Here is an 11732-nt window from a genome sequence, read left to right on the forward strand (position 1 = left end):
TGACCTTTCAGCACTACACAGAACTTCAGTGTGTGGGTAGAAAAAGAGGCTTACTCCATAATTCCCTTCAATTTGTCAGATAAACTTTATCTCTGAATAGGACTGGAAAGGCTGATGATCTATGGCCAGGCTATACCATTCATCCTCCTGTATGCCTACATGTCTCCTCACTCCCAAATATCCAGTTCCCTTCCAAAGGTGATCCAAGTGGTCTGCCAAGACATGGGGTCAAAGGTTAAAGTCTGTGGCTCCAGCACTGGGACCTTTTTCATCTTTGGCCCATTGAGCTGCGATGGTCTTTGAGAGACATGGACATGCCAGAGACTATGAAAAGCTTTTATAGATCTAAGTATCCCTCATGAATTTTGTCATTCAGTTGAGAAATTAAAACTAGTTAATTCTGGGAGGTTACTAAAAACAACTGAAGTAATTTTTGAAACATACTCCATGAAAACATACATTAGTATATGTTATTTATGAAACGTTGGTTTCTTTGCAAACACGCTTTGTCCCCACAGAACCATGAAGTACAGATAGCTGCCCCCATGACAGTGTTTTGAAGGAATCAATAAAATTGTGACTATCAAAGAATATATTTCTCACTGGGCTGCCATGGTGCTATTCTGTTTTCCTCCCTGTCTTGAGTCTCCCAGCATTAGAGTCATGACTTTTTACTGGGCAACAAAAGCACACTGCCTCTGAAAGAGCGTCATTCAAATCCATGTGCAAAGCATGGTGAGTGTCTTGTAACTGACCAAGTTCCCTTCCCTGCATTGGCACCTGTGAACTTCAGAGTCAGAGTTGTGACATGGCCTTGATAAGTGTTGCTCTTTAATCTCTCACCATCTTTCCAATTCTTAACATTTACCCAGCCTCCTGACTTATTATTTTACTGTTATGGGCTGAATTGTGCCCCACGAAAATTGGTACGTTGACATCCTAACCCCCAGTAACTCAGACTGTAACTATGTTTGGAGACAGAATCTTTAAAGAGGTGATTAAGTTAAAATGAGGTAATTAGGGTGGGCCCTAATCCAATATGATTGGTTTCCTCATAAGAGGAAATTTAGACACAAACATGTACAGAAGGAAGACCATGTGAAGTCACAGAGAGAAGATGGGCCATTTATAAGTCAAGTAAGAAGAAACCAATCTGAATTGTGAGAAAATACATTTCCGTGGTTTAAGCCTTCCAATCTGTGGTACTTTGTTAGGTCCACCTGTTATGGACTGAATTGTGCCCCCCAAAGCCAGGAAGACAGGCCCAACCAGAAATCAATCCTGATGGCACCTTGATCTTGAAATTCTAGCCTCAAGAACTGTGAGAGAATTAATTTTTGCTCATAATTACTAAGCTCTCATTTCTCTGAGTGGGGCTTAGGAGTAAACAAGTCAATGGAAGTGAACCCTGCTTTTGAGAAGGATGGAGCAGATGGACCAGAAAACAGAGTCTGAGCTCCAACTGGGAACTGCTGTGTTTGGGTCATTGAAGTGGACTGAATGTTTGTGTTCCCCCAAGTTCATATGTTGAAATCCTAAGCCTCAGTGTAGTAGCATAATGAGGTGGAGTCTTTGGGAGGTAATTAGGTCATGAGCCCTCATAAATGGGGTGAGTGTCCTTATAAGAGAGGCTCTTGTTCTCTTTTAGCCACGTGAGGATACAATGAGTAGTTGGCAGTCTGCAACCTGGACAAGAGCTCTCACTAGAACCCATCCATACTGGCACCCTGATCTGGGGCTTCCAACCTCCAGAACTGTGAGAAATAAATTTCTGTTGTTTACAAGTCAAGCCACGCAGTCTGTGGTACTTTGTTACAGCAATCCACACTGACTAAGGTGTGTAGGAACTGACTGGACTTGCCTCTTCAACTCTAGCATGGGAGCCTTAGTGGTGACCCAGCCCAGTGATGGTCCAAAAAGACTTGTTTTAGTGTGAATCTGCTGCCAGCCACATCCACCCTGAGCCAGAGTGTCCCAATCCCAAGGATAATTTTCCTTGGGACTGGGAGAATTGGAGATTAGATAGACTACAGGTTTGGTACCACTTATTGATTCTTTTACATCATCTGAGAAATACCTTTCACCTTTTAAGAGACTGAGATTGAATTCTCAGTTCAATAGGTTCATGTGACGAGATTAAAAGGATTATGCTCAACATTTTATGCTTGTTTCATATCTCCTGGCTCACTCAGAGATCATCCAGAATGAGAGGCTGGAAATAAGATGATAGAATTAAAATGTAGCGTGTGGCATATCCAGAGAAAAATAAGTTCTAAGACAGAATTGTGTGCCCGAGTCTGCCTACTACAGGTGTCTTTAATCAATCAAATGAGATACCTGGCATAGGTTTTCTAGTATAAGAATACCTAGATTAGCAGCTGCATAGCACAGGGAGATCAGCTCGGTGCTTTGCGACAACCTAGAGGGGTGGGATAGGTAGGGTGGGAGGGAGATGCAAGAGGGAGGGGATATGGGGATATATGTATGCATATGGCTGATTCACTTTGTTGTACAACAGAAACTAATACAGCATTGTGAAGCAATTATACTCCAATAAAGATGTATTAAAAAAAGAATACCTAGATTCATTAGTTATATACATATATATTATGCAGCATATATAAAGGTTTATTATATATATGCATATATATATGTGTGTGTGTATATATATATATACACACACACAACACACACACACACACACACACACAGAGAGAGAGAGGGAGAGAGGGAGAGAGAGAAAGAGAAAGAATTTATTGGAGGGATTCATCACAGAATGTATAGGCTTAGACATGTGATGGCTTCTACACAATCCCAAAGTGAAAATGGAAACCAGGGCAGTCTGGTAGGTCTCTAGACAGTGGAAACTATCTGACCATCTTTTACAGGCCCTGCTTCTGGAATTAATGTGACCCAAACTTTATTTTTTTAAACTAAAAAAAAAAGTCACTCTTCTCAAAGTTCAAAGTCCAGAGAGAGAGGGTCACACTCCATGACTTTGTGCCAAATCTCTGCTTAGGGTCAGGTACAGTTCCACTAAGACTTCACAGAGAGGTGAAGAAGTCATTCCTCTAAAGGCAGTTAGGATAACAGTAGAAAGAGGGAATGAATCTCGTTTAGCCAAACAATAATAACAACGACAACAATAATGACAACAAATGTCCACTAGATTCTAAGACCTTCTTGTTTTGGATCTGGTGATCCGCCCAGGGTGACTCCTTTTCAGTGTGTTTCAGGCTGTTCTTGGCACCCTGTCTGAAAGAGGATGTCTACCTCTTGCTTTAAAAATCTAAGTAACTGATCATAAAGAGTTGTTAGCATTATTTAAGCTCTGGCCCAGGGCATAGTTTTAAGGACTATTCAATTACCATCTGCTGATGTTCAGGGCATGGTGTCTTATCACTGTCTTCCCGGCTGTGCTGGATTCCTGCTTTGCTAGTTCATGGAGGAAGCAGGGTGGTGTGAAGCTACCCCTCTGCACCTTACTCTGTGTCTGTGTGCTTTTAGCTGGCTGCTCTCTTGTTGTCAGGCTACTCTGCCCCAAGGCTAGGTGATGAGGGCTTTCAACTCCTCTTGCTGGGAATGACATTTAGTTTTGGTTTAGGCACAGCCTGTCCACATGATGTAGGCTAGCATATGTTACTTGGGAAGGAAGAAGATTCTGAGGGTTCATAGTACCCCCAGGAATGATTTTTCTCAAATTAATTAGCTGTCACTTTGAAGGGGAAGCATAGTAGTGATAAACTGTGGGTATATAGGTAATAGTAACAAGTATAGAGGAAGGCCACCTTCATGGGTCCCTGAGCAGCCCCAGGAATGCAGGGGTCTAGAATGGTAGGGCTTCTTCACTTCACTGTTAGAGCATTTATGTTCATTCTCACCCCTCAGCACTTCACTTCCCTTATTAAGTACCCAGAATCCTGCTTCTCTTTCTCAGGTCTTGTTAGAGCAGACAAAAGGTAGTTTAATAAACACCAGCACACACCAAGGTGCTAAGAACTGGGTAGACTGCTCTTCCAAGGGGAAAGTGCATTTTTAAATGGTAGAGCAATTTGTAGCACAATGGAATCAACTCTTTTGGTGGGATTTAGTTAACATAGTAGGGGGGAAAATATTATTGGACAATGGGGGGTCTTCATATCCTTGAAAGTGTACTTTATTGACCATTTCCTGATTCTGAACATGTGCAACCTTAGCGGGGGGCCATACAGCTATTGTGGAGAGAGGGAAATAACACTGATCAGGAAAAGGGGCCCAGTTTCCTTTGGCTGCAAACATGTTCTGTGCTTTAAGGGAAGGGCTAGTGGAAGAAAAGCTGGAAAAGCTGGTTTGAATGGCATTTAGCTAACAAAACTCTCTCCTCTCTTAGCTCTCCTTAACCCCAGGAGAGATCACACTTTTTACCATCATACAAAGACCAAACCGGTGAATATACATTTAGAGAGCCTACACAGATAAACCATAAACTAATCGAGGGCAATGATTATACTTTCAACTCCTTTGTATAATACCATTCACCCTCATTTATTCAATTCATTTAGCAAACATTTATTGAGCGTCTACTATTTGCCAGACACTATGCTAGATGTTAGTGATTCTACGTGATTAAGTTGTGGTTTCCCTCCTTAGAGAGTGCACAGTCTAGCAAGGAAGACAGATGGGCACACGATAGTTTTAAAACCATGTGTGAAGTGCATTCTTAGCTGTAGGAATAAATTGCTATCGTATCATTGAAGAGGAAGAACTAATTCTGTCTAGCTTTAGAGACACTCTGGCATTTGTGCCGGTCCTTGAAGGACAAGATTTCTCAGTATCTCATTAACTCAGAATCCTGAATATAGCAAACGTTTAATAAATGTCATTGTCTAACAATCTAAGAGATGGAGGAAACTAGAATTCCTTGAAAGTGGAGTCCTTTGTTGTCTCTCTCAGGTTTCGTCTGGACTGAGGTTGAATCAGTTCATCTAGTTAATGAAACCCCTGCATGGTTCTAGCATGGCATCATTTGGCCACATAATCAATGTTCCTGAGATTATCACACAGACACCGTATAGGAGTTGAGAACTTGACCTATTATGGATGCAAACGTAGTTAGGTGTTGAAATTGTCATTTCTCCTTTGTTTTTTTACTTTAGAGGGGTTTTGTATTTTTAAGTTGTCAGTCTTGATACCACACTCATAACCCCAGTAATTCAACCCAAGTACATCCTCATGGGTGACTGAAATGTGTTGCTGTGGTGACACAATCTGGCACCACTGAGCAGTCAACTCTAGAGCTGCAAATTTTAGATTTTACAATGAAATTTTGATCAAACTGGGCTTTTTTTTTTCTTCTAGTGATAGTTATCCATTAAGTAGCACAGTATTTACAAAATAAATGGTGAGAAGCCCACCACAAGTTCTCTGTGTAGTTTTAGAGACTTTATTTTTAGCAGTAACAATCACATTATTCTGATGTATTGAATTTCTTTTTTCGGGCACTCTAAAAAAACTAACAGTTGAATGTTGTTTGAAAAAATTTATTGACTGGCTACTCCCATCAGTTGTTTTCGTCTGTATCTAGATAAGGAAAAGAACAAATCCTACCAACTATTAGGTATCTCAAAAAGATAGGCATTTGGATTATATACAGAAACAATGTGATGATTGAATCTGTCAATTTCTGTTTAAACTTGATACTGGGTATAAATAAGCCTTTGCTGTTCACTGTCAACCTTTAGATTTCAAAAATAGTAAAATTCTAATTTTCACCACAAGGAGGAAGTAGAGCGCTAAGATTGTTATGCAGTGGAGCCTAGTGAAAAATATAGTGTATTTGTATTAAGAAAAACTGTAATCTGCAGCCAAAAAAATAAGAACTCAAAAAAAAATCTTGACTAGAATTTAGTAATCTTTGTGGATTCATATTCACATTCATTTCAGGCTCTTTATACTTTGTAAATTTTCTACAGATTTCACCTTTGAGCTAAACATACGGTTTATGAAATGGACAAAGAAAAGAAATAACAATTATCAGTGAAGGGAAATACTTCACATTTCATCTTAAATGATAGCATGTATATTCTCAAGTATTTGGGGGTGATTATCAATTTTTTTTTAAGATGGCTGAGTGGGAAGTGTATATTTTTGAGGCTGCAACATCAATGGAAAATATTCAATAGATCCGCCAAAGTAGTTGCATGATAAGGTTTAGCATTTAAACAGAGCCTAAACTTCTTTGAAAAAGTAAATATTTAATCTGTTTTTCTGGTCTTGCTTGTAGTTCAGGCAAACCTTCTAATTCTTGTCAAGTCTGATTAAAGGTTCTTTTCCTTCAAGAAACATTCCTGATCTCATTGGACCTGAAGCGGATGACTTTTCTTTCGTGTGCATCAGAATCCCCTGGAAAAGTTCTGCAAACAGATTGTAGGCTTCTTCCCCCAGAGTTCCTGGTTTGGTAAGTCTGGGAAGGGGCCTGAGAATATGTACTTCTAACAAGTGCCAGGTAGTGCTGAAGCTGTGGGTCTGGGACCACACTTTGAGAATCATTGTTTTAGCATGTATTCACTCAGTTTATGCTATCACATACTATCGCAGCAAAGTAAAGAATGTTACCTATTTGTTTGTTATGCTGGAATTTGGTTTGGCTCAGTATTGTTTGAAATCAGGTGGCTGTTGACTGTGGCTCAGTAAGTTTTCTCAGCCCTGCAGTTGGATATATTTATTAGAGTTTGACATTAATATTGCCCCACGTCTTTGGGTATGTTGGTTTCTCACGACATTTTGTGTGTGTATGTTGTGGCTTTCTGGGCACACTTGAAGTCACTTGTAGTGGGCTGGGCCTTTTGTCCTGTGCTTGCCCTTAGAGCCCCCTAGAACTAATTACAGTGCTTGTTCTATACCATGTGTGTACCCAAACCTTCATGACTGAAGACAAGTTAAAATATCAGTATGTATACTATTTAATGAGTAATTCTTGCCAGAAATACTAGTACTGATATAAAATGAGAATTAGGGAAGTGTTTGGTCTGAATCATTCAGCCTATATATCTATAGTCATTAGTTAAATGGAAATTGTTAATTGTCTATATTTCTTTACCTTTTGCCTCAGTGAAAGAAAAAATGAGCCTAACATTGTGTTGGGTTATCAGCAGACTTCTAATTGTTTTGGTCTCGGGTTTAGTGGGTAAATTGTAGCAACGTGGTCTTTAGCCTTCCAGAGTAAGATGAAAATAGCCACACTTACCTAAATAGATCCATTGAAAATGCAACCAGCAGCAGCAACAAAATCCTTTGTAAATATAAAGTGCTATAAATATATTTAGTAAAGAGAATCAATTCCATATTATGGGTTTTACTGGTCAGATCTATTTCTTTACAAACCACACTTCTAGAAATAGAAGAATTATAAGCAGAAATGCATGGATCCACTGAGGACAATATAATACAATGGCAACAATTTAAATATACTGAAGATTAAAGTTGGCTATTTACCAGCATGGTATAATGGGTATAGGACTTTATAAGGCACATGTTCTAGTTGCTTAACAAATCAATGCAGGCAATGCGATTAATCTGGTAGGCCCCATACACTCTGCCACTGATTCCTTGATTCACAGTAAGCAACACATCCTTCGGAGGTTCTAGAAGTATGTGTAATCCCTGCAAAACAAGCTGTGGGATTCCAATTTCTAAATCATCACTGTCTTCTCTCTAGCCTAGGTGAAAGTACAAGATACCCTGCAGGGTCGTAGGAAGATACTGGATTCTTCTCTAATATTCCAACCCTAGCTTCAGGGCACTGAATAAAAAGGATTCTTCTGTGAGGGCCACTGTGAGAGTGTTTATGAAATGTTTTGAGACCTCAGATGAAGGCATGATATTCCACATGTTGGTACGCTCTTGTCAAAGCAAGATTTTCGCTATTTTTTTTTTTTTTTTAATGAGGAGAAATGAAAGAGTTCTATTTGATCTGCAGAATATGTTCTTGAATGATCCACGCTTACCAAGATGGCTATTTCTAGTCATCCCTATCTGATGGTGGTTTGTAATTACAAGTGGTTAAAGAGGGACAGGTCACAGCTGCTGGATGAGGCTGAGCACAGGCTTCCAAAGTAGCATCACACACCTACCTGCTGGTCCTGGCTGTGGGGCTCAACCTCTTAAACATTTATTTGTCCACTGACTCCTTTTACCCCTCCCTTGATGTTTGGCTGATTCATTTCGGTTTCCCTGCTCATGTTTGCCATTTCCTCACTTCAGCCAGTGCTCCTGAGGGCTTCTGGCAAAAGCATGGGCCGTGAAGTTATATTGCCTGGATTTATTTCCGATTCCACCACTGGCTTTCTGAGTCTCAGTTTCCCTCTCTGTAACAGGGAGATAGAAACTAGCAAAGGCTGCTGTCAAGATTTGCTGAGATAAACACAATTCCTGGCAAATATTTGTGCTCAACATATGCCAGTTGTAGTTATGACTAATTAGGTGTTAGTGCTTTTAGCTCGACCCTGTGTTACTCTGGCCACATGACCTGTGCTCCTTTCTCCTGCCCAATTCTGTGGCACTGATGTCCTGTCCCAGCTTTTCTTGAACTGGGTGTATCCTCTGCTTCTCTTATAGTCCCCTTGCTTCCTCTCTTGGGGTTAGGAGAGCTTCTGCTTTTCTGTTAGCACCAATATCATTATGCTTCAATCTCAGACAACAGCAAGCACTCTTCAGATTTTACCACATAAGGGGCCAGATAGGCAGTGGAACTGACCCATTGGTTTTGTCATCTGAGTAAACAGATGATCAACTCCTGAAAGATTTGACTTTAGAAATCAATATTCATTATCAATGTGGTTAAAATGACTGAATGGGTTGGCTATTGTCCCACTGATTACTCATTGATTAATTGGTGGTATGACCTCAGCATTCCGATTTTGTGAACAATTATTCCAACGCCAGCAAAGAAGACATTAAACTTCTTTTGTCTCCAGCCAAGTTTTAGGTGTAACCATTATGTGTTTTAATTTTATGCCTTCTTTTAGAGAAACCTCATTCAGTTGATTAGCTTGAAATATTTTCTGTACCCTAAAGCCAACTCATTTTTCTATTCTGTGGGTTAGAGAGGTCAGGCTTCTGGCGTCTGGAAGAGGCAGGCAACAAAGCTCAGAGAATTTATTTTCTGCTCATACAGAACTAGTGGATGGAGGATTTCCTCCTTGTGAAGCTTTGTAGGACACATTTTGGCACTCTAGAGAATTGGCAGGGAAAAAAGTAGGGTTAAATAATGAAGAAAATTGCACACTGTGAAAAAAAGAGCTTAAAGAAAGATTTTTACCTAAGGAATAAGGTATAGCAATGTGGCTCTGTTTTCAGATGAATCAATCTTAGCTTGTCCTTTAACAGTAAGTAAATGAGGAACTTCAATCTCCATTAATTTGAATACCTGTGCTACGTCACTGTAACCAATGGTTTGTTCTTTTGTCCCACAAATGAGCTGAACACAGGGCCTTACTTTAATATAAAGTGTACTGATTTTGTTGGATTCTATTGCATTCTCATGCTGCTAAAAAGTCTCTTTCATGCTCAAATTCCACTGTGTTTTCAATGTCAGATTTTCTTCTTTCAAAAGGAAAAGGGTCCCCTGTGGAAGTTTATGAAAGCTGACACATTTTCTTGTAAAATATCCTTCTGAGACCATATGGTTTATTGGTAAGCACATATTTTTGGACCTTTTAAAGTGAGTATTATGAAATTAATGTGAGATGTTTTTAGAAAAGTGAATGCTGTTGACTCAGCAGGGCAGAATGCCTGTCTCCTTTGTGGTTGTTACTCTTTATAATTCCCTGCAAAAGGCATTTTCAGATAATTAAGAAAGGTATTTGGAGCAAAAATACTTATCAAAAGAGGTTATGTAACACATGCACAGCAGCCACTTGTCAAAGTTAAATATACCCCGTTTCTTTCCCCCCAAAGCCATTAGATCTATTACCACCTAATTGCTTGGAAAATTCATTTTCTTTTTCTCAAATCACAGCCTTAATTGAGGTCTGAAAGCTCACCAAGTGCCTCTTAAATCAGTAAATCTAACTTTTTTTTTAATTTCTTCTATAATTTATCTTTGTGGCTAAGGGCATATTGTTTTCTTTGAGACAGTTATGGCAGTCAGTACTGGGAGAAAAACCCCTTACTTTGAGAAATAAGATGGGGAAAGAAATGGGGAGCATGTCTCATGTTTCTGATAATGTACACTGAGGCCAAGAATTCACAACAAAGTGAATAAATGTTGATGCAAGCATATTATTTAATCACACTGAAACCAAAAGATTTTTAACCAGTTTATGTATTTTATCCTTAATGTCAAGATGTGAAACTCAAATCTGTTCTTCATTCTGACTATGGAAATCTGCCCTTTATGTAACCATGATCAAGAGTATCATATGTGTAATATATACAACCTTATTCCTTGTTATATAAACCCTGAAGAATGTACATAACAAGAAATTATTTTCTTTTTTTGTAGATTTTTAAAAAATTTATTTTTTTATTGAAGTATAGTTGAATTACAATGTTGTGTTAATTACTGCTGTACAGCAGAGTGACTCAGTTATACATGTATATATACTCTATGTCATATTCTTTTCCATTATGGTTTATCATAGGATATTGAATATAGTTCCCTGTGCTATAAGTAGCACCTTGTTGTTTATCCATTCTATGTATACCAGTTTGTATCTGCTAAATAAACCAAAGCTGAAAATTATTTCTTGGGATTAGCAGATACAAGAAATAATTTTCAGCTTTGGTTTATGACATATCAAGCATCAATGGTGATTAGAATATCTAAATTGGTGTCTGAAACTAGAATTAATTTTAATTATATAAAACAGATGAGAATAAATGTGATTTTTTTTTTAATGAATATAGAAGCAATCATTCAGTTTAGGGTTGCTATTTTAAGGAATTACCTTGGGAAGCTATAAACAAATTTGAAAAAAATCTATTTTTCAAAATGTTTTTAAAACCCCTCTATCAGAATTGCTTCAAAGTTAGTTTATGACCTGTTCTGTCTTATTACTTTATTTATTTTTCAAAATTTTAAGAGTTTATTTGAGCAAAAAAGTTAATTGGAATTGGGCAGTGCCAAACTGAAAGTGGTTAGGAGCTCAGGGAGATACTTTTCTAGGGAAGAGGGAGAAATGGCCTCCGTGTTGAATTAATTTAACAATTCCCCCATTTTGGTCATCCTCTGATACATGAGATATTGACCAAAAATTTAGTATTAGCGCCACTCTCAGTCACCATCAGAGTTAAGTTGCTCTTGTCTCATTGTGAAACTCATAGGTTACGATGTCAGACCTGTGTAAGAGATTGTTTCTGCTGTTCATCTTGTTTCTGTTTCTCCAAGCATTGTGAGACCATGGTGGCTGTGGACATGCACTTAAGACTCTTGAGAGAACATAGTGCACCAGGGAGACTACAATGATAGCTATTAGGAAGATAATACCAAGAGAATGATGTCTACTCCTTAGCCAGGGCCCCCGTGAACCAAACCAGTTGGTATCAAATAAATCAAAGAATATACCTGAAGGGGCAACAGCCTGTTTTAGCCAAGCGGTTTATTTGTTTATTTCCTCTATTTGCTACAATACCACAGGTGTTGATCCAGGTAGAGCAGAAAGTATTTGCTATGGCACAGACTCCTCTTTGTTCAGCCAAGAAGTAATCTAAAGCAATCCTATTATCTAAAACCACCTTAGCAAGAAAATATA

The sequence above is a fragment of the Hyperoodon ampullatus genome (genome assembly GCF_949752795.1).
Source record: "Hyperoodon ampullatus genome assembly, chromosome: 9".
NCBI classification, from domain to species: domain Eukaryota; kingdom Metazoa; phylum Chordata; class Mammalia; order Artiodactyla; family Ziphiidae; genus Hyperoodon; species Hyperoodon ampullatus.